General features: G+C 38.9%; 1 long non-coding RNA gene across 1 annotated transcript in view; it reads right to left on the reverse strand.

Annotated features, from left to right (window-relative positions):
• The window catches only part of LOC142086307 (uncharacterized), an 85,447-nt gene extending 66,686 nt beyond the window's left edge, over positions 1-18,761 (reverse strand). The window contains exons 1-5 of the long non-coding RNA XR_012675079.1: positions 18,713-18,761; positions 18,316-18,613; positions 17,182-17,230; positions 14,767-14,892; positions 14,053-14,096 (exon numbers count right to left, since the gene is read on the reverse strand). This is a non-coding gene — a long non-coding RNA (uncharacterized LOC142086307). The remainder of the gene's footprint in view (positions 1-14,052; positions 14,097-14,766; positions 14,893-17,181; positions 17,231-18,315; positions 18,614-18,712) is intronic.
• Positions 18,762-24,974: the final 6,213 nt, after the last annotated feature.

The following is a 24,974-nucleotide window of genomic DNA, read 5'->3' on the forward strand; positions in this document are numbered from 1 at the left end:
TGTCTATTAGTGGTTCAGAATTGCAGTTTATATTGGTGCCAGATCATGATGCCATACACACTGGGTAAGTCTTCAAGGCTTTTGTTCTAGATCACTAGTTGAACTGAAGCACAGGGTAGACTGTAGATTACGTTAAGCAGCTTTTGATCTCTCTTCTGGAGAAGATGTCCTCTAGGATTACAGTACCCATTTGTGCACTTGGTCCTTAAAATATCTTAAAGCCTCTCTCAGCTGTTGCTTCATGTGGCTTTGAGAGGGTCACAGACTCTGTTTCTCAGCTGACCAACTTGCACAACAGGCCACAAGGATCATCCTTGCTTCCCAGAGCACTGAGAGGGTTCAGCGAGGAGAGCTGGGCACAGGCACTGGCCACATCCCACCTCCCCGAGTCCCTCTAAAGCCAGCATACCAAATCCTTCTGAACTCATATTTACTTCAAAAGACAAATTATCTGCACAATGATTTCATATTCCTCAGTTTCTTGTACTAGTGGAACTGAATATCTCTTGCTTTATGAATAGGGTTTTGAGGAGCTGAATCCAAAAATAGCTACAGGTTATGCTTGAAGCTGGATGGAAGAAGTAGGGATAGGAAGGTCAGATTATCCCAGTAATATCGGTAATATCCTACACATCTACAAAAAAAGAAAGCTTCTGTAATGATAATATGTTATCCAAAAACTCTGCTGAAATTCAACTGTGATTCAGCAAGAGCAATTCAGGTCACAGTTTAAGCTTTTCACATAATTAGTTTACATTTAATCAGACTGCTGGTATGTAAACATAATTACCATTCTCAGACCTTTAATTGAAATTGTCACAGCACTACCGCTAGCTACTTCTCCAGATCTGCTAAAATGGATTTCCTGTTCACGGACGCTAAGTGGGCACGACAGTTTTCTTGAAGGCTCTGCCGTGCACCAGGCTAACCCATACTGGGCAAGGCTCTTCCCAGTCACACTGGTGAAACTAGACAAAACACCACATTTGAGTCCTAATCATATGTGTAATAAATTAAGTTCAGCTGGTGTTAATCAGGCCAAATACATTTTAGCTAATGCATTACCACCAAAATCATGTACAATAGTTTCTAATCATGCCAGTAAAGCTTGTCTCTAATGGGATAAATATATACAAACTACGATTTATGTGCAAAAGTATCAAAGACCATTTGTGACCTTTGACAGGGTTTTTGCTTCTTGAAAGAGCTTACAATTCACCCACCTGGTCAGAAAATGAAGTATCTTCATTAAAATAGGTGCACAGTGTTTCTAAAATTAAAGTTATGCCTACACCTAAGTCTTAGAAAATATCAACCCAAGTATTTAGAAATAGTGTTAAAAAATAATTTCTTCCTCTTAAATATCCATTAACTTAGCATACAATAAAAAGGGCAGGAGAGGAGCAGCCTTGTACACACACACTTCTCACAGGTGTGCCCTTAAAATAAGACACCTGCAGGTCTTCTCAACTCCATCACCATTGTCTCTCTCATTCTGAACCACTCTCAACTAGGGCTATTGAATATTCTTAAATATTTTCAAGAACTAGGCTTATCTTTATTTTTTAAATGCTCTAATTCATATTTTCTTTTTGATAAACTCCAGGAGTACCAGCATCAAAAAAACTCCTAAGCTGGTACTGAACTTTCACCTTCCTTGTGGCCTTCTGAACAGCATGGATGAGATAATTGCCAAGGAAAAGTGACAGTTAACTTCATTAATCCCAGCTCAGGATGCAACATGTTGGAAATGGCCTTTTTCTTCTTTTTTTTTGTTTGTTTGTTTATGTTTTTTTCTTTAGCTCCTCTTGTTTGCTTGGCCTGCCTGGCTAGCCCAGACTTGATTATCTTTTATAGGGATGTGGAGTGAATGCAATTACACTAACAGCTGCTCAATATTTGATGAGCAGCAGCCAAAGTTAGCTGGAAGGGTCAAGACAGTGTGAAGCTGGGGGGAGATAGTGTGCACTTGCAAATTTTAGTTACATTCTCCGCAAGTTTAAATTATTTTTAATGAAACATTAACTGAATATTTGACAAATGACCCCCTGAGACTTAAAGTTTCACAGGGAACTTGCAGTGAAATTAAATTAATAGGCAAATTTTCAGCATGCAGTTTTTGCTGTTAAATCAAAATCTTTTCACCACTTAATTTCTCCATATTATCTTATTAGGTTACACTCAAATCATTTTCCCCTGTGCAAATAATACCTATTATTTACTCCCTCATACTTATTGATGTCAGAATGTCTCTGACCCAATTCATTTCAGAAACTGAACATCCTTTGAAAGGTATCTCCAAGATCTTGCCTAGCACCAGTAAAGCTAACTAGGATTTTTCACAAACATTTAACACAGTCAAAATATTTCCTTTGTGCTGCACACTAGTTTAACTTCTAGCACATTTTCCTCCCAAAATAAAAATTTTAAATGAAGAAGGTATAGCTTCATTGCCATTTCTGGGGGAAAAAAAAAAAGAAAAAAAAGGAAAAAAAGAAAAAAATTATTTCAGTGTTGAACTGAGCTTCCCTCAAGCAGATATGTGAACATTTACAAATTTATCTAGAAATTACAGGTGCAGAAACAATACTTTGTAAAATGATGCTTGAACTGTGCAGCTCTAATAGTTTTCCATACTGTCTTAATACCATTGCTTTTGGAAATGGACAGTGGTATAAAAAGGAAAACAAGCCTAAAAGTAACCATTTGATATCTTCATAAATCAATCAGGCAGAATTCACAGTCAAAAATGCCTACCTTAGGTAAGCAATTCAACAGATAAATAGTCAGGTCTCATATTAAGTGACTAGATCACCTATATCTTTAAAAGTTTTCCAAGGATTAGAAAGTACTAAAAGCCACTTGCATGCAGCAGGTAAGGTCTCACATCACTAATACCCAATTCCAGACTGGTTCAAGACCACAATGACTAAGAGTCTGTAACTATTTCTTATGAATCGGTGACATAGTTAACGAACATCAAATATAATAACAGTGCCAAGAGAAACGGTCTTTGCAGGGGCTTTCCAGGGGCCCCATGGGTTTCAGGGAGAACCCAAGTAGCTCACAAACACTATGGAAAAATTTGCCACAGTTTTCTTAATCTTAAGCTTGTTACTAACCCAGCTCCATTAGGAGCTCCCTGGAGTAACAGCTGTCCCATATTTCTATGGCACATGACATGGTGTGAGTTATATATTTGGCTCCTTTAGGTGGGATTGGAAGAGTGATTTCTAGATGCGAACAAAACACATCCAGACACTAAAGCATCTGACATACCACACAGTAACTGGCTGTTTCCCTTCTTATTCTTCTAAATCCACATATATTCAACGGAATTGTCAATATTTCAGGCTCACACATCCCCACTGATATTAGGGACACAAATTAAATTGTACAGGTCACATACAGCTGTTTAAATAGAATCATAGGATCATTTAGGTTGGAAAAGACCCTTAAGATCATTGAATCCGACTGTTAACCTATCACTACCAAGTCCATCTAGAATAGAAACATTAAAAAACAGAATAGAAACATTTAAAAAAAAAAAAGAATAGACACATTTTTTTAAAAATCCAAATTATGATATGGAAAAAATCCTACAAAACAATACAAAAAAATACTGACTTCGTCTGGAGGCTTTGAAAGTAAATACTTCAAAAGACTATTCAAGTTTGTGGGATGAAGAGCTCACAGTGTTCAGATTGACAAAATGAGTGCTGAAGGTAGCAAGGGAAAAAAAGAACCTCCACACCGAAACCCTGCACCATAAGGGGCACAGTGTAGGTACCTGTGATTCTTGTATTGGAGGCAGAGATCACACAAACTCTGTAAAGTGTCTATATTCTTTCCCCTTCTGGTATATTTATAAGAACAACTTTCTGAGGCACACAGGGCTAAGGACACAGTATATATTCCCCTATATAGGTATCTTAAATCTCAGCTTTTACACAGAATCTTTTTGTTAACTCTTACTCAACCTGGATTGCTGAAATCCAACTTCAGTGATTTTTGTCTGCAAAATCAAAGTCACAAAGCATTTTTAAATGAAAAAGAACAGATTACACCTGTTCCCTTAGTTCAACTTTTCTTGAGGTCTAATAAACTAATTTAGCTACACTAAATATGTCCTAGTCTGTAACCATGATCTCATTCATAAATAAAACACTGAGAAAATTTCCTATCTTAAGAACTGAAAAATTCTAAGCAAAATACGTATTTATAGTCATGTGCCATAACCATACAGCATGGCTCATGATCTTCTGTGTATAATTAAAATGTATTTTCTCTCTGAACACAGGAAGCAAACAAGATTCTCGGACTTGATTGAGCCTCTTATGTTGGTGTAAAAGATAACATACAAAATTGTAATCTTTCTTGGGTTTTTGTTTGTTTGGTTGGTTTTTTACATTTATTTTTTACATCTAGATCATAATAAGTTGCAAAGAGATTACTTTTTGTGGGATCTGAAGATTTGTCTTGCAGACACAATTAAGGAAGAAATGTAGAAGTCTATTAACCAACCCAAATGCCTGTGCACATAGGTAAAGTCACACAGTATTCAGCCTAAACTAAGTTGAATTTTGCATGTAATGCGGAGAGCTCTTTTTCCATTACTAGCTCTTTCTGGCCAGGTGGGTCAAGTAACTTAAGCCCATTATTCAAATAAACTAACCCAATTTATGAACAATAAATCTGGCACAAGCATGAGAGCATGTTTTTCTTTCGTAAAGTTTTCTGAAGATTCAGTCTGTCATCCTCATTCAGGAAGATAACATGTAAGAACAAAAACTACAATGCAGACCTGCAATGTGGCTTCTGCAGCATGTCTCATAGCAGAAAGAAGGCGCGCTGTTGCAAATAATATAGACAGGAGTCCTTATTAGGCTACTAAATGAATGAAACTTTATTTTCCCTAGTCCTCCAACCTGGGAACTAACCCAGAAGTTTTGCTGACCCATGAAACCAAAGATTGTCCCATGACGTGGCCTGAACTTTGCAGGGGAAAGGACTACACTGACTTGTATAGAAGTTGGCAGAGTAGGGAACTTTCTAATAGTTCCAGAATTACACACGCACTTTCTGTGATCTCTTCTTTCATGGCAGATCAGCAACCCAGCGCTCCAATGACAGTATCTAAAGAGCCAATTCCTCTGATTAGCATTTGGCACATTTGTTTTGAAGAACACGGCTAGAGAATGTGTTCCTGTGCAATTTAATTAACCAGTCATCTCTGTTCCATCAAACATCTGTGCTCTGGCTGACCCACTTAAAAATCTGAATGAAATAGTTGAGCTTCGTCCTTTTAAAAGAATAATCCTGTATTCTGTACTTGGGCTTCTCCCATAGCACTAACACAACAAATACCTGATAATTATTAAATTGTAACTCCTTGTGCTAGCAATAATCATCCTTGAACACTGACTTCCTTATAGACCAGGTTTTGCCACTGTTTAATGTAAATTCATTGTCTGGGTAAATTCATCAGACAACAAAATGAGCTGAGTTCTAGGTTATTCCGAGATGAAAGGGAAAGTAACCTCATTGCATGCGCTGACAGCCAGGAGTAAATTGCAGGCCTCACTTGTCCATTTTGGCTTTAAAACAATAATAATAATGTCCGATTCTTCTACCACAATGGCTGAAAGTGAGTTCTGCCTTAGCTCAGCATCAAAAGCCTTCCTGAGGTCAGTGAGGGGGGCTGCTACACAATGCTATCTCAAATTTCTTTCACCAAGGTTCTCAGAGCATGTTGCTATTTTCTATTACAACAAGAACTGTGATTGCTTCTGCAGTCAATTATGGGTGTTCAAAGGGAGCGATAGCTGCAGGAATGCATCACTTGATGTTATAACATGTTATAATTAGGTTTTCAGCCCTAATCACTGAGAAGGATAAAAACTTCCCTTGCAACTTTATAAATGCCACTATCAACAAGCAACATTTTGTGGCATAAGCAATTCATGTGATTGACACTTTTTTTTGTGGAGCAGAATTCCATATATAAGTTCACTTCAGGCTGTCAGTGGGTTTAGTGAATTTTGTCCTGGAGAACACTGCATAAGCATTCACTATTCCAACAAGCAGCACTATTTGGCTGATCACGGCCCATCAACAGATAGCTTATGCCACCGAGTCCAGAAGATTAGCCCACTACTCCTTCGTATTTGCTTTACACCTGCCTTCATTCTGGAAAGGGAAGCCAAAGGTCAAAGAAAGAAAATCTTATTTTAATTGTGTGGGGAAAAAACATCTTTGTAAAATTCATCCCTGTTACAAGTAAGAACTATAACAAAACCCTGCAATTTTACGGGATAGTCTGCAATTTTTATGTGTTGCAGATTTATTACAATTCAAAAGAATAAAAACATTTGCTATGACATTAAAAAACTCTTCAGGGGAATTCATTTTGGTTTCCACTCTCTTTGACCATGTAACAACATAAACATAAGCAATAAATTTGTCTTGGAATAAATTCCCTAAATCTGCTATTTTGAAAATGATCAAATAAAATTTTTTGACTTCATCATTAGTTTCTTTCAATTTTTCTTAAGTTGACAATCTCCTACTGAAAGGAAGAGATTCATGAAGAAAAGTTATGCTTCAACAACAGTTTTTTCCAAATGGAAAATCACAGAAAAAAGTTATACTAGTTCTCCTTAGAGGCAAGATGGGATGCACTTGAGGGGAAAAAAAATATATCTTCACCAGCGGTAGGGAAACAACTATTCAACGAACTCAGTCCTGCTCCAGATTTTCTGTTAAATACATCATTAGTACATGCTCCAAATACAAAACTAATCAAGAAATAAAGCTGTCAGCTTTTTCTTTCTTTCTTTTTATCTCCCTAAAGCAAATTTAGTCATAAAGCTGTGCCAGATTTCTGTCCTGCTGGAGAGGAAGTCTTTCTGGGCAGAACAAACAGCAGTAGGCACAGCCCCTGCCAGCGCTCGCCGAGCGCAGCCTGAAGGAATGGCCTGGCTGCACCCGCTGCCTTCCTGCTGCTCCCGAAAGCAGTGCCAAAGTGGCACCAATTAGCAACAGTTGTGGAAATTCAGAGGGACACCTCTGAGGAACAGGGCTGATGTAAAGGCCAGCTTCAAAGGAACAAGCATTTGTACATAAAACATAGTCACAGCCAGTAATGCAGCACAAAGACCCGTGTGTAAGCCCATTTACAGCTCTTCTACCCAGCTCTTGACACTGAAGCTGTCCTAGAAACCTGGAGACTGAACTCGATATTGTCACCTCTGGTCTCCACTGTTCCCTGGAGAGCAAAGGATCCCTGAGTCACACTGAGTCACGCTAACATTTCTCCCTCTTTCATCAGAGCAGCATGGGCGATGGCTGGCCTACAGCCACAGAGCAGCGGTCATCTGCAAACTCTGCAGCAGTGTTGAAACTGGCCTATTTAACAATTTATCTAAGATTTAAATATAACAACTGCAGATGCTAAAACTTTCTCCCCTGTGCACGCACCCTTTCTCTCTGTCAAACCCTGATTTGGCTACTCCATTGCAATGATCTATTTAGCTTCTCCAGCAGAATTACAACGTTGCTTGATCTGAAAAGTCACAGAGTGGCCGGAGCTTTTCTTTAAACGGCACATTTCCCCATGCAGACACATGCACACAGCGGGAGAAGCTGTAGCTTTCAACACGCTGTAGTTGCAAGACATCATGGCCTTAAAAGCATCACCAGAGAAGCAGTCAGACACTGACATTATCAGAGGACTAGGAAAGCAAATGGCCAAATAATAGCATCTTTGTCAGTGCCATTTTACTCCTTGCAGGAGTGTTGTAGGTGATAATTGACATTGTCATGATGTAAACAGCAATTGCCTCTGGGCACTAATGTGGAACATGTGCTGTTCTGAGTCATCCCCGACCTCTGTAAATGAGCAGAACAGTCTTGGCAGCAGTCGTGTCATGTATTAGTCAGCAGCTTCAGCACCGCGGCTGCTGCGATTCGGCTACAGCTGAAGGACTTGCTTTGCCTATGAGTGCATGATAAATTTTTTTGTAGACACAACTGATTTTCAGGTCACTAGTCTTACCTCACTGGAATCGAGAGTTGTACACCAGATGAGTGTTCAAACATGCTGATCATCTGATATCACCACGCGAGATGCGTGCTGAACTACATGACCTCTGGAGAGGGATACACTGCGTGCACACCCTGACTCTGGCATCACATCTTCTGAGCATCCAAATCTCCTGCAGGTCCACAGGGAAGAGTGTACACCCATAAAGCATGCCCAGTGCAGGATTAAGAACATGGATATAAAATCCCCTCCATATTAGCATATTAATCCCTTTCGATATTAGCATACCGAAGTGCAGCACCTAAAAATGTTGATCCCGATTCTCCAAAAATCTGTGTGCGCTTAAATTCACACAATCTGAAAAGTTCCATTAATGTAAATGGCATCTCCATAAAGCAATGTACCCACAGAATAATTTTACAGGATCAGGGCCTCAGTTAATTGCAGTAACTCATCAACATGCAACAGTCATTTATAAGACCTTTGGCTACAATTTGTTAAAATTAGATTTTTTTTTTTTCCTCCTTGCACTAAGAAACAGTGATGATTTAGGCAAAATGATCAGTGTTCTTCCACAGACACACAGAAACACCGCTACCAATAAGTAAAATCCAAGTAAAATCCAAGAAATCTAGTGTGGAGAAAATGAAGAGCTATAATAAATGTGGTGACTGTAGGAACAAAAGTAAAATAGCTTATACTGCTGTGTATTTAGGGCGAAGTCCAAAAGCTGTCATTTATATTAGACTACTTTATACATTTAAAGGGCAAGTATAAACAGAGAAAAAGGTCCCTATAGAACAGACACTGGCTGTTTTAAAAGTCATTCTTAAAGCAAAAGTGCAAAATAGGAAATCGCTGCCAGTTATAAATACGGTAAATGAAAAGAAAGAAATCTTAATGACATGAATTACCTAGGTACCCTTACTAAAGCCCTGTATTCACTGTTCACTTGAGCATGCAAGCTCCTGTCAGAAGGATACTTCTAAAAAACATGTTCAGGTATTTCTGAATTTATTAAGTGCCTGTTCAGGGAATATGCTTGTGCCAAAGTGAAAATTAACCCAGTTGTCTGTTAGAGGTTCTAAAGTATTTTTTTGGCAGAGAAATCTTTTTTTATTGCGCTCTCTTTATTGTACATCAATGATTGGTAAAGACAATTAATATATATGACAAAGGATTCCCCATAGTACTTGGAGATAAAAAGGATGGCAGTCTGACTTACGAGTAAATGAGTCGGGCTCTGCGTTCCTTGCACGCTCACAGAACGAGAGCCCAGTCCCCGCTGCGTGGTTTTCCTGCCGAGCAAATACACCAGCCATGGCAGCACCCTTCCTTCCACACAGCTATGCTGGTGGGCCTTTACGCTGCTCTGAAATGGCTCTTGCCTCGAAGGAAAGCTCACTTCCAGAGTCAATTGCCTTCATTTATTAATTCTATTCTCTCTGAGGCTTCCTGTAATTTCTAGCTGCTGGGATTGCTTTTGTGATGAAAACAAAGGGTGAAATGTAACTAGAAAAACTTCTATTACATAACTGTATCGAACTGTAAGATACTTTGTTAGTATTGCCAAGCTGTTTAAGGTGTGAAGAAATTGCCCTGAGTGGAAAGGGTCGTTACATTACTAATGCATGATGCTATCTAGATGCTTTCCAAAACTGCGCTGACCGACTCTGCAGAAGGTACTCTACAACAAACCATCATTCAAATGCCTTCTGTCCAGCAGTGAAAAGTCCATCAATAGCATCTGGAAGTATAGAATTGAAGAACTATTCCCATGGCGATTTCTACATGCCGCAGTCCAATAAAAACAATTAGGAATTTCAGACAAGAGTGAGAGAGTCTGCAAGTGATGACAAAGAAAGCTTCAACTCCCAACTCACTTGCTAAACCAAGACCCTTTACTGGGATCTCTAAGTATTAGCAGGTGAGAGCCAACGAGAAGCCTGTACAGCAAACTACTGTAGATAAATACTAGAAAATAAGATTGATAGTGGGAACTCTCAGGCAGCCTCAATAGGTGACATTACCTACCCTGAGTATGATATCATGGTTGGAAGTCTCAACACTGAAGATCACTGTTGCAAGCACAGAGAAAACAGTAACCTAACCAGAAAATTGAACTATGACTAAATACCTCCAATACCGAATAGGCTAAGAAAGCCACCACAAGAACTAATAAATATAAATAATGAGTAAATAATGGCAGCTTTTTAAAACTAAAAGATGTTACTGATAGCTGTTTCATTATTTAGAAAGCAAGCTAGTCTAAAAGCCAGCTGTTTTGTAATCTAATGCAAAGACAAAAATCATTGCTCTGGGAGAAGGAATTTTTACTGAGCTACATTTCTGCAACTGTTTTGCTTCAGTCATCCTCCATTTGAATATCAGATGATCTAACAAATTCAGTTTCACTTGCCAGATTTCTGTTTGTGTGTAAAAAGTATAACAGCCAGGCATTACAGCATCAACAGCATATGCGGCTGTTGGAAAATTTCCTTTACGGAAAGTTTATTATACTTACTGATTTTAGTCTGGAAAACAAGACATACAGGAGAGGACAACATAGTTGAGAAACTTTGGTCAGCCTCCCATTGTTAATAAGATGGCTTCACTTCACCTAGCCTTGCAGAGAAAACCAGACTCCATCACATGTTTCAACACTGTCCATGAAAAGGTAATGAGAGTGGAGTTAATCATTTTTAAGTACCACACCAGGGAAAATGAGGTTAAATACAGTCATTAAGAAAAAAAAGGCTGTGTCTGCATAGCACGGTTCACACTCATTTGTAAAGCTAAGTCTGATTGTTAGCTTTCAAACACTGGTTAGGTATGAACTATCTGTAAAAATAAAGATCACAGAAGTATAAAAAAACTAGACAGTGCCCTAACAGATTCCACATAAGAATTTCAAATTTTATACATTTTTCACAAGTTGGATGGTAGGATTTCAACAGCTAGACATCAGATAAAACACAAGAGTCACAATGTCATTCCTCCTCACTAAAAGAGTCCGTATCTTCTCGTTAGTACCGCCCTAACATTTCTATCCCGTTTCATTGCCTGGCAAATTTATCAGAAGGGATAGCGCATGAGCAAGATACGAGCAAAGGCTTACAGGAAGGTTTAGTATGGCAAAAGCATGACAAGCTGAAGAACGTGATTTGAGAGTTGTAGTGAAATAAAACCTATTAATATAACACCAAGCATGTTGTTTGTCATTGTTCTTCAGTGCACAGGAATAAAATCCCACTCTACTGAGCAAATGCTTTGTGCAATTTTGTTAATGTATTTCTGGCTGTCAGTTTTGTTGTTCTCTTTGTAGGAATTCGGAAAGATGCTCTGTATAATTGAGTGCATGTTATCCCCCACAACGCATTCGCAGCATTTTCACAGATTCACAGCAAAGGATATTATTCTCTTCAGTATGCCAGCACAAACACAGATTCGAATGCCTGTGTACAACATGATGTAGCAGGAGCATTTATAGCCTGGTATTTTAGGAATAAGAGAAGTTTTCAGGGGGAGAGAATATGTCAAATAAAAGTGATATAGCTGGAAAAAAATTTTGGGCACAGAGGACCTTCTACAGACAGCTGGAAAACTGAATGAGGTTTCTGGGATGCAGTCCCTACTTTACTAGGAATAAAGTATTAGGTTTTAAAAAGGTAAAATTATTTCATTTTAACTTCTTCATGCTAGCAACTTCATACAGTTTGTTTACAGACCTGGGCAAAACAGAATAACTTACTGTCGACGCCCAAGAACCTGGTGTTAAAGGTGGGAAAATGCGATTGTTTCCCTTTTCAAGCATTGTTTTGTGGTGCGAAGCTGGCCAGTCTCACAAACTCCACAGAACTTAGAAATATGCATAGGAAGCAATTTGCTTACCCAGAGACTGAGTTGAACCTGTGAAAAATCATACAATGCTAAAAACCTGGAGTTGCAGATGTCCTAACTTTTGGGAAAGCAGTGACATACATGTTCAATGTCAACTCTGCATTGGATCCAACCAGAAGTCCCAGAACTGAACAGCTACAAAGGCAGAAAGCTGAAAATTAGCCTCCATTTGCAACACTTTTACCCATATTTATAGCCAGTGCTGAGGTGCCTGTCCATCGCCATGTGACATCTGACAGCGGTGTATCTTCACGCTTGCCATAGGCACCATCACTCCTTCCTCAGAGCGCTGGGAGTTATGATCCCATCAAACCAAACTCACTTCACTTTCAGTTTGATTTTGCTTCTGCTTTCATCATCCTAAATCAAATGGGAATGGCAGACTGACAGGCCTTGTGAACACACACTGCAAGTCGCAGCAAGAAATCTCCTTTTGAAGTTTTCAGTCTGCTCATTATAGCAGGAAGCAACAGTGCTGATCATGTGCCACATTCGAACAACCCTGTCCACATCCATGGATGCTCTGAAAAGCATACTGACATGTTTCCATTGTTTAAGAAGAGATGCATTTATACAACAAGAAACCTACCCTCACTGCTCTTCACTTTGCCTATAGACTTGTCTCAGTGTTTCCTTAAGACTCCAGGCTATAACAGCACATGCAGCAATGCAAAAGGTACTTAGTGACTTTATCATCAGTGTTTTATTATGGAGATGAGCATATTAGCTAGGCAATGATGCCACAGCTTCACAAACACACACCCAGCTCAACAGCCTCTATCTCCCACTCTAGTAGCAGCATGAGAATTCTTTGGCAGGGTTCAATGAAGCTGCAGTAGGGCAGCTTGCGCCAGGACAAGACAGACAAAATGAAAACTGCCACATCAGCAGGTAGCCACAACTTGCTATATTGTCTCAAGACATGATTCTTAATGAGAACAAAGCCACCAACACTTTAAAAGCACAAGAGGATGTGATCATTAAATGAAAAATGCAAAACTACTTGGTTTCTTCTTCCTTTGCTATCTTAGGCTCCCCTCCAAGGTAAATATATTAAATAAAAAGTAACTACAAAGCAAAATAATTACCTTTTGAGTCGTCTTTTTCTTTGGGGAACTTTCTTCAAACTTCTATAAAAAAACCTAAAAAACACATTGCTTGTCCTATTCTCATCAGCATTCCTTATACAGGTGAACCCACCCCTGACACCTTCAGCAAAAAAAGGCAGTCAAGAACACCACTCCGAGCTCTAACTTTCCAGGTAAGGAGTACAGCTTTTTCTACTATGAATATCTCTAATTTTTTGCTCAACCTTCCAAATTTCTTGGCAAAACTCAATCGTTGCCTAGCTCTCCTGAGCTCACTGGAGTTAACCTAAGTCTGAATTTGGCTCTCTTAGACACTGATTTCTCTTTGCAGTCTTTTCTAGGTGTGCACTCCATCCGCTCCAGGAACAGCTGAAAACAATGGAACTACCAAATAATAAATTGAAAACAAATGTCAAATGTGGTAGAAATCCATGCAGAATAATTAGAATTACATGAATTAATGTGCTAGGAAGACTAATAAAGAGATTAGAATATTAAAAGGATGAAAGATATACAGAAAGAAAAAGCTTTGACATGTCCATGGGTCTCTGAAGTCTGCTGGCCACCGTTGGTAACAAGTACCATGGAATACCCGGAACTCATGGGAACACCTGCATCCAAACCCTTGTACTTCAGGAATGACTTAGCAACACACACTGATACTAGTAAATACTCATTCTTTGCAGTTTCTGCTGTAAAAAAAAAAAGGGTACACCAGAAAAAAACCCTTTAGACTCATTGCAGAATTGATCTTTTTAATGATTCTCCTACACAGGTCTCATTGATCAGCTCCGTTAACAAGACCTACTGAAGTTTTGTAGAATCACCACAAAAACAACAGAAGAACTATGAATCCTGAGATCTTCAGTAAGAGGGCTTTGTTATGCTGAACTATGTGGCCATAGAGAATGAGATGCAGTGGTAAGGAGCAAGCACATTCAACAGAGGGCTTGCAGAACAGGTCAGGTCTGGATAGCTCTGGTTATGCTATCTGTCAGCACTTAACAAGTCCTTCCTTACCTTAAAACACCATTCATGCTCCTGGAAGTTACAGCTGTCCCAGACTGGAGAGGAGGAGAAGGAAAAAAGAGTGCTAGGTATTACTGCACACTCTATTTAGAGTGTTTTGAAAACTCACACAATGCACACACGCTCTTCTATTTATGTGAGGTCTTAAAAAAAGTCAGCAACTTGAGCTAATCCGAGTCCCGGCCATCCAAGTTTTAAGAGGATTCTCCAGGAACCGTACAGTCTTATTATTCTACTAATAAAGTTTTATAAGGCACCTTAGACTAAAGATGTGAAGGGTGGTAAGGAAGAGGGTTTTACTTACCATCACTGTCAGCAAAAGTGCTGATTATGTGTGTAATACTGTACAGCTCTCCATTTTAGGTAACGCACTACTTAAAATTTTGAGTGAGCACTGCTATTGGCATGAACTCATCCCATTACATTGCAAATAGGATAACTGCTCATGCAATCACGTGTTTGCCGTCTAAGGAAATGCATTGAGTATTACGTACCACATGTCAGATTTAGCTACTGTTAGTTACTGGCAACCAAAATCTCATGCAATACGATAGTTGCCAAGGTAACTACTCTTCCAGAGAGAAGATGAAATCTGACGACGGTCTGTGCGCACTCTCTTCTAACAGAACAGCTGTCCGACGTAATTTAGGCACCCCACCAATCTGAGTGGATCTCGGTGCTTTTGCATCCTCAGCTAAAACATACCTGTCTGAGGGCTGCTCAGGGAAAGATCCGCTCTGTACAGATTTGGGAATTCTGGAGTATCGGCCTTGTGTAACCTCGGTTCTAACAGGGCTCCCTCTGCCCATGTGAACATCACATTGTTCCAGCCTGCAGAATGGAAACAAGGATTACCTTGGAGGGGCCAATATAATTGTCTCTATGACATTTTGAGTAGCTGCAAGGCAACGTAAGTTCTTCTTGACAGGGTAATTTTTGAGTTATAATGCACCTGGAACTGCTAAAAATTTTTCTGAAAACAATACAGTAGAGGTCTAATATTATCCAGGTATCTGAGGAGCAGGGTCCTTCGCGCACTGACAGTAACAATCTTCCAAAGGCAACAGGCAAAGCAGGGAATACAAGGGATGTAAAACAGTTTGACAATCTCAGAGAATCATTCAGGAATTCTTCCCTTCTTACATATGGACTTGTCGCTATGAACTGCATGCACAACGCTTCAGTTCTTCTGATGGAAACAAAGGCACCTCCACTAGCTTGTGTCAAAAGGCATCTCAGCCAAGCAAAGAAATTGAGCGAGCGTTTATTAGTGCAGTCTTCAAAACAGGGGCATGAGTAAAGGCTGTCAAAGTTGAAATGCATAATCCATAAACTGTATTTAAAACAAAATCTTCAAATTTTTAATTGTGCATATGTACCAAGAAATCAGATACAGACCTTGAGTGCATAAATGTTTTCACAATAACCACAAGGGTTTATCCACTGAAATTAAGCCTTACTCGGGCTCTAAATTGCATAACATAATCTGCTTGCAAGGGAGATGATGTGACTGTTGGTATAAAAATATCGTTTTTGCAAATCATTACACTAGCTTCAAGAAATCTGCTTGAAAAAATCTGGCTTTGATCAATGGATTTCCTTCTCTCAACCACTGACAATTTGGTGCAAGAGAGATTTAAGATATAATTAACACAGGCTGTTCCATACTAAGAGTCAGATACATGATATACAGAGTCAGACTGAATATTTACCCGAGGCTTGAGAATTCATACAGTGTACTCCTGTGCTTCCATAACTATCACATTGTTTGGTATTCTTAGTCCTACTCTCCTTCCCTTACACTCCCACACAGAAACAAACCAACCAACACTAATTTTCCAATGAAACAATCCTTAATACATAAATCACCTTTCATTCTAAGGCCATTATCACAATGACTCTTGTGGACTAGAACTGCTGCATCCTAATAGAGCAAGTGGAATAGAAGTATCAGTCAAAAAGGCAAAATTTAAAGCAATCAAATAATGCCAAGGAAAAAAAGAAAAAAAACAAATCCTCGTATCCCAGCAGAAAGTTAGAAAAAGCTTAAAATCCAATACATATACACGCACTTTTAGATTGGATAAATGCTCATCTCATTGTGTTACTTGCTCTTCGTAGGCATGCTGTGTTATTCTCTGAACAAAACTTCTAAAGATGCACAAGTCTTAGTGGAGGCTACTAAATGTTTCCTTGACATCTGTGAAGTTAATGAATGTTTTTAGCCAAGCAATATACTCCATGTTTTTAGAAGTGCAAACGTGGCAAGCATCATCACCTGGGCTGAAATTCAGCTTCACTGCAACCTTCCTGACACTGGAGAAGAGACCCTATGACTGAAACTCTTCTACTGTTAATCTTTAGCACTAGCAATAGCTTTACCCATGAGCAACATGTAAGTCTGTTGTCAATGTTTTGCACAGCCTGGTTAACTTGTCACCCGTTTTCCTCATTCACCCCTTCTCCACCTTTTCAAGGAAACATATCCACTAGTCCAGCCTCCATCTATAGCCCTTGCGGTGCAATTAACTTAAGAAATTGGTACATCTAATAAAAGTTATAAAGCTGATTTAATAACACGAGCCAGATCTTCATTCTTTGTGGCAGGAGGAGTTGCACAACACAGCAGCTGTAATCCTAAGGAAAATCATATTGTTTAAAACTTATTGATTATTAAACCATTCAAGAATAAAAATAATCTCAACTGACAAGGTAATGCCAAGTCAAGTGTCAGCCCTAAATACTTAAAATGCTTCTACAGTTTTGTTCAGAGAATAACACAGCATGCCTACGAAGAGCAAGTAACACAATGAGATAAGCATTTATCCAAACTAAAAGTGGATGTGTATAATAAACATTAAAAGGGCATGCACTGATCCATATATTAATCAGATTCATAACAATAGACCAATTTTTCTCTCTGGGGTGTGAAGAACAAGGTTATGAATCACAACGTGAACACTTAAAGATCACACTTGAATAACCTAATTGTGTACAACAACGATAGGATGAAAAGAAACTTAATCAAACTCTGAACTCTTGTTAGATTTCATCCTCTTAAATACAGTTCTGTGACATGACTCTAATAAATTATTTCAATAGAAGAAAAGGTTGGTTTACCTTACGAATATTCTGAACCTCCTCTGCCCATTTTCTCCATGCTTCATCTCTTCATTTGAATAGAAATAAACACAATTACAAAGAAAAATATCTTGGTTTAATGCAAGTTTCAATTCTTTTTTGTTACAAATCAAATAAATATATACTTTTAAAAAATTTACTGCCTTACAGAGGAACTGGAGTTTTGCTACATGTGAAAACTGCCAGCTGATCTTTAAATATTTATCTCTGAATTCCCCTGGTTGCATGTACTTGCGAATGTTTTCATAAATACATCAATAACTGTCTTGTACAGCTCATTAAGGAAGCTTTTTATCCTTTAGTGTAATAGTTCAGTTTACAGTTGCCTGTGAATCATTTTTATGGACCTCCATTAAGCATGCCCTTCAAACTGCAATTATTTGTCAGATTTTGTATATACGGAAGCAATCACCAGAGAAACCATGAAAGCTGAGAAGACGCATAAACATTTGGAACCAGAACTTGGCCCGTCTCCAGCAGCGTATTCTCTCCTCTAACGCTGACTCCACAGTGTACGAGACGTACTTAATGGATCCACCTACTCAAGATAGGCAGATTGTCCAAAGGGCAGGGGGGGCATGGTGGCTTACATTAACCAAGACCAGATGGCTTGAATTTCCTCCTCAGATCTGTCATCGGTCTTTCTCTGAGGTCCCAGGACATCACTCCCTCACTTGTAGTTTTACCACTTCCCTTACGATCTTCTATACTGAAGAGGGGACCTCCGCCACCGTGGAAAGCCGCACCCACTCATGTTCCTTGCCCCAAACCAAAGCAACAAACACCAGCAAGCTTCTGCTATAGAGAAAACTTACTTACAGGTATGTTGCCCTTCAACCTAACATGCCAAAGTTATTTTTACTTCCTAGAACTTAGAAAAATATAGACTTATATAAGTAGGTTTATAAATACCAAGTTTGGGAGCTTTTTTTTTTTTTAAATGCCCTAAGTATGCATATGTGTGGAAAACCCTAAAGTGCTTCCTTCAAGAATTAGCTTCCTGGAAACCTTCACTAGCATCCAATTATTTTTCCCCAAATCTAGTTCTGTAATTGAGTTTCTGACAGATATTTTCACCTGCCAGGTCAGTGTGAATTCGGTCAAACAGGTTACCTTACAGTGAGCTGAAAAGGATATGCAACAGGTTTAAAACTCCAGTCCACTGCATTAACAGCTGTGATTGTCTACACAAGCACTCTGTAAGGGAAACATAAACCAAACAATGGCACCCAAGGCTACACTCGATTGATCCATCTAGTCAAGACAGATGGCAATAATGTCCAAGACAAGGTAAGGAGATGAAAATGAAGAAAGAATTGCAGTCGACTTTCTTCCAAGTGGATGTGCTCTTCCTGCCAAGGACAGGCAGCAATAGAAGCTAGTGGCTTAGCAGCGTCCACAGAGAGTTAAGCTGTAAGAACAAATTAGATTAACATGATTAATTGCCTGATTTGTGTATCCTGACCCACTGCTGTTGAGATCTATTAAATATTTCACTGCCAAATCTCACCTTCTGCAAGGGCTGTGGGTCACAAGAAGTTAACATATGTCATCTATTGTAGTTAGATTATATGCATTTCTGAATGTCAGCGTCATGAAACAAAATGCTTTTGTAGCACTACAGAATATCTATACAGATGTGGCTGTTGTAGCTTCTGTCACTGTTGAGCGTCACATACTACATTCCTCCTACTATCAAATCAACTTGTGACTAACGTTATAAATACCAAAGCATATTCATAATGTTTTTCCACATATCGCAAAATACTACTGCAATTTAATTGTACAGTATGCTTACATTATTAAAGTAGATGTTAAACTAAACACTAATCAGTTATCTACAAGGTAAAATATTATTAACATTTTTAGTGATACTGGGGAGCAACAGAAGGACTTTTGTTCAGTTACAATGCTGGAGAGGAACGGCGAGGGATGTGATGGCCGGCGATAGCTGCATTGTGCATACGCTTCCTTCATTCTGATATTACTGATGATTTCATTGCTCCTCACATGTTCATGAAGGCAGCAATAATGGATAAGAAAAGGTAAAACTGGAGAACAAAGGAAAAAGCTCATTCAAAAGTGAAAGAAAACCTACCTTTTATCTTTCAAGGAGGTTTTCTTACTTGATGCGGTCATTTCCCACGATATCTAAAAATATCTAACTCCAAATTTTTTATTATTTTTAATTCTTGCTAAATAGGTCATGTCTGAAAGACTATTAACATGTTTTTAAACACTTTGTCATCCAGTGCTGCCACAGTTTATATTCTTTAAAATACATTTGCTTGTCACACTTGAGCAGGTGGAAAAAGGGACTTCATACTGTAACACATCAACTCTGCCTATCTGTACCAGTAGCCGTTTTTTTCTTGAATAATGTAACAATTTTTCTAATTACCATGTGCTTTGAGATACTGCAGAGAAGTGGTGCCCATTGCTAACAGCTGCTGTCAGTAAAGATTCTTCCATGGCATGAACAGGAGCTTTTCACCTCGGGAGGCATTAAAAGTTCTTACCTGGGTTCCAGAATTCCAGCAGCATTTCAAAGCACAGCAACACTACTTTCATGGCAACAACTCTGCACCTTTAACTCTGTAGCCTTGTACCATAGGAGACCGGGACCTCTCAGACTCAGAAACAGAGCAATGACCCAGTATAGCAACAGCGCATATCCAGAGACCCTGATGAAAGCAGCAAGCAGGAGCATCGAGCGCTGCAACCCTCTTAAGTCTGGCGATCACACAGATTCTCAAGCAGCTGCTAACAGCATGTTGGCAAAGTCCACAGAGCCACTGAGCAGATCTGGAAAAACATTCAAAACTCAGTATCCCAGCAATGCTGACTGAGGGACTGAGACCTAGCAATTTTTAGCAAAGCTGAAAACACAGGCATGTGCATTTGCGTATGAAAATGGTTTATGTCTCTTGCTCAAATGTTTTCTGAAGTGAACTTACTCTTGTAACTTGAGACTTTTCTACACATTATTTGCACTTTGTCCAACTCTGGTTGGAATTTTGTCTCTAGGACAGATGTTAGCCTTTACATGCAACTAAAGGGGGAGGGGGAGGGGGGAGCGGGAATCAATAACTAGCATAATTTAATCTCCCACAAGCTTCTTTGCAAGAAGTCAAATTCACATTCAAAGCTGTCTGCAAATTTGAAGCATGTATTATTTATTAGTCTTACAGAGTTGAATAATGATCTTTTTGCTACAGAGTAGTGTTTACAGAAAGTTCACAGCGTAAAGGAGGAAAAACTCCTCCTGAAGAAAGTTGCACTTTCCCACCATTAATTTCATTATGTAAGAGACAGGATGACAGCAATTTTCTTCTGCACTACAAACCCACCTATATGCAGACATCCTGGCAACTGTACCCTTGTGTGTAGAAGCCTGGTATTCACCTAAAAATAGGCTTAGAATAAACCTACAGCCTGGGTGCCTCGCTATGAATTTCCAGCAAGCAGCTGCAATGGTTAGAGTTGAAGAGTAGAAAGCACCCCCACGATAAGCACTGCCTGCAAGGTTTTGCCTTGGTCTAAGCAACACTGTTCTTCCTAGCTTGCCATCACTGATGCCCATGGAGCAATGTACAAGGTGACACCGGTAGAAAAGTCTTGCCCAAAGCTGTTTTTATAGAATAAGGCTCAAGGTCCCAGTAACTTACTGGCCTGAACCAGAGCATGTCTGGACAGTGTGAATCTTGGTCGTTTCCACAAGGGACGTGTCACGGTAACATTACTGCTTAACAAGTCTCTACCACCTCTCTTACGAGAAAGTTCCTTTTCCAGCTGATCTTGCTTTTTAACAGAACTCTGCTCTGTGTTTTTGAAGCTCCCTTATTTGGGGGGAGAGAAAGGAGGGGTGGTTTTATTTACTTTGGCTGTGTATCAAGGTGCTGGCAAGATTATCAAAATATACATAGAGCACGTTCTGTGGCAATTATTACAGTGGCAACAATATAACACCTAAGAAACTTCCAAAGTAAATAGTCAGTCTCTATAAACAGATGTTGCTTTCTACATCTGAAGCTATATGACTCAAACAAGAGCCACCCTGTGTGCAGCTTTTCCTTGCATTGAATTTCTCATCACAAAAATCATTCAAAAATCACAAACAAGCACCTCCGGTTACTCAGGTGTTGTCATAACGCTGACACTTCAAGCTCCTCCAGGCCCGTACCTATTTCTGATTTCCTGTGAAGCTCCAGACAATGGAGCTCCACATCGTAACGATTCATGTGATGTTCCTGATGCTTCCTCCAGGATGCCAAACACGGCTTGCGAGGTTCTGCACACCCTCAGCTCGGCTCAACATGTCAAGCACCTTGAAGGATGGCAGAGAGAGCCCCAAGGCTGTAAATTTCTTCAGTGTTTCAAGAGTGAAGAGTGTGTTTGTTCTATATGTTCAAATATTACACAGAAGTTCAGTGACCTATACATATTATCTAAAACAACAGCACATTTAACCCAGCAGTTATTGCATATCAGCTAAAGGGATATGCATTCTTCTAGACTAGTTAAGAGGAAAAAAAAAAAAGCATCTCTTCTTTTGGTTTGTGTACTACACAGAATGTTCCAGAGACTTTATATACCAGTGTTGGTATATAAATGAAATAAGCTGCTGCACAGGCAGGCAAGCAAGCCGAATCGATGCACTTGTGTACTGCTTCTACATTATTTTCCACAGCTCTCCAAAAATGAAATGCCATATACAGAGACTTGTTCTTCTCTATTGCTTAATTCATCACTTCCACAGCCACAATTCCTGGCGTAGCGGGTGACACTCTACAAAGTAGCCTATCGCACACTCCCCTAAAATCAGCAGCAGGATAGTTCTGTTTTGTTGCACTGAAATTATGCATGTTAAATGATCCTTTTTATATCTTTTTCTTCAAGAACTGCACTGCACCTGAGAAACCTTTTATTCCTCACACTATGTAAAATGATTAATGCACTTGTTGTGCTATAAAGAATTGTAGTGAAAACTACAGGTTGCAGCAGGACAGACACTTATTAGCTCCTTGCAGCTTTAAATTCAGTGAAATTTAATCATACAGTTCCACTGCACAGAAACCAGTTGACTGGTGGTATGATGTAACTGTTAGTTTCAGGTAACACCAACCAAAAATGTTTATTATTAGGATCTGCAAATTCAACGTGAAACCATTATCACAAAGTTTTCATCTTTCTCTGAAGACTGAAGAATTGACAAAAGGCTGTCAAGGCTGTAAAACACTGAAAGTTAAATTGAACCTTTAAAGCAGGGACATACAGTACAACATAGGAACAAATTCAAGGCCATAGATATAACCAGATAAACAACTCTGTCTTATGCTAACTTGGACAGAAACCAAATAAAACAAAACAGAGCAGCTATTAAATACAGCTTCATATTTCTCCAAGATTAACTAGACTTTGGGTTCTTTTGACAAGGTATTGCTGCAAACTTTAGTCTTTTTTTATTTTGCCATATTATCAGCCATACTATGCAACTGTAAGGTTTCTACACAATGTGCCATGGGAGAAATTTTATATTTCATTTACCATTACCTTATATCTATGATTCCTCCACTTTGCAATTTCAGCGATGAATTAATGCTCACTTGAAATGTGACTTTTTTTTTTTTTAAACAGCCAAGTATCACTTCTTCTATGGAAGCAAAGCAACATGGTTTTAATTCAATGTAGATTTGGCTTCTTGACAATTTGTTGCTTTTGAATAAGCAGAAAAATAAATTAGTCATGTGCAGTGCTTTGGAAGCAGAAATGTTCATTCTAAAGCTGAGAGCTATTAATAAGCATTCACAGCCTTACAAATTAATAATTGTAGGGAACCCAAACGCTGGCCTGAATTGGCTATATAAATTTAAACACATAATTTAGTCAACAAATTTACTAGGACATACGACACAACAAATTCAAAGAAAAATAGATATTAGAAGACGCATTTTGAATTGGTGTCAAACTTACCTTACCTAGCTTTCCGTATTTTCCCTATAATATGGATCAAATTAATCCTTCGTGTTTCTTTCAAAGCCAAGCTATACTCTTCACCTGAGGTACTTCAGGTTTACAGTGGTGTGACGAAAGTCCCTGCTTGCTTTGTGGACTTGAACAAAGTTACCCTGGAAATGAATTTGCTGTGTTGCATTTAGCATTAGAAATACACCCAGTGTAGAAAACAAGCATTAATAATGAGATTTAATATCAATATTCTAATCCAGAATATTTTTTACGGAATATGAATTCTTCCTACCTAATCACTTTGTTCTGTTTCAGCTGAATTTGTTCTTCCTTATTTACAAAATCCAGATGATCCAAACCCAGGTGAAACAATCCACACATTCACCTACTTTGTAACACTGTCGGACGTAACCTAATTAAATGCTTTGTAAATATCTTATCCATCCTCCTGCCAATACAACCTCGCTCCTAGAAAACTATTTGCTACTGCTTTCTCCCATCAATTTTTCTTGTGCCGAGCAATGGGTCTTTTGAGCCCAGCTTTTTATCTAAATAATCACGTTGTTAAAGTTTTTCCCCTATTATTGATTTAATCTTTCCTTTCCTTCCTTTTTATCTCTTTCTCCTCATTGTGCTTCGTTATGTCTTCCTAACCGCAGGAGAGAATGACAGAAGGCTGTTCTGAGCTGAGCTCACACGTTAGCTATTCCTACCCAAGTCATGCCTGTTAGCGACTTCACAAGTTTCCCCAGTAGTCTAAAGCAGTTTTGATGAGCCCAGGTTTGCTCATCTCATTCATAAAGCATTTCAAACCCTGCTCTGAGAGTGATTATTTCCTTTTGAAAGCAGCACTACCTCATGTTAACAATAAAGTCTGACTACTAGCGGCCGAATCTTTAATGAGTAAGGTAACGAGTACTGTCTTGTAATGCCCCCCTGCACATTTTGGCAAGGACCTGCATTTTAATTTATGGTAATACTTCAGTATACACATAAATTAATTGTATTAAAGTGAGCAAAATGAAACCTTGGTAATGAGACTTCACTTCCTATTGTCGCATTTAAAAACTTATTGTAGAGGTATGAAGAGAAACCTACCAGTTTTTGTGAAAATTATCGATAAGAGGATCTACTGCACTGGCTAGCCTTCATAGCATGGGAGATTGGTATGTTTAGCCCATTTTCGAGAAAAAATGGTATGTATTCCCATTTTACTTCGCATCCACTTTACTTATAGATTCAAATAACAGAGTTTCCTATGGAAAAGACTTTCCCAGTATTGGTAGGTCACAAAGTGCAGGGTCCTCTATTGCTAAATTTCATTAAGACAGGCAGTGCATTATTAACTGAATAGCACAAATGGTGGAGCTGCTGCAGGGATGCTACAAGGTCTAGCAAGAGAGGGAAAGTGCTCCCAAGAGCAGCTGCTTGTCAGTGTCTGAACAGTGGCAAAGGAGGTGCAATACTGTATTCTGTGTCACCTCATTACTTCTGGGTTGTAGGTGGTAGGAAACGAGACCACTAAACAATCTTTCCGTTTGCTATTCATATTGTGGTAAACCAAAGCCTAAATATAGCAGTCACCATTAAACAGCTTGACACTGACTGTCTTAGTAACTTCAGTTACCATGGCATCTCTTCACATAATACCATTCTATTAGATCTACTGCGGAGTGGTGAATACTGGGTTTTTAAGCTTTTCACACACACATTTCTTATAAAGAAAAAAAAAACAAGAAAAACACCCAGAAAATACATTATTTAACAAGACACGCTTCCTTGAGTTTCCTAGAATAAGCTTCTGA

Source organism: Calonectris borealis, chromosome 10 (genome assembly GCF_964195595.1).
Source record: "Calonectris borealis chromosome 10, bCalBor7.hap1.2, whole genome shotgun sequence".
NCBI lineage: Eukaryota > Metazoa > Chordata > Aves > Procellariiformes > Procellariidae > Calonectris > Calonectris borealis.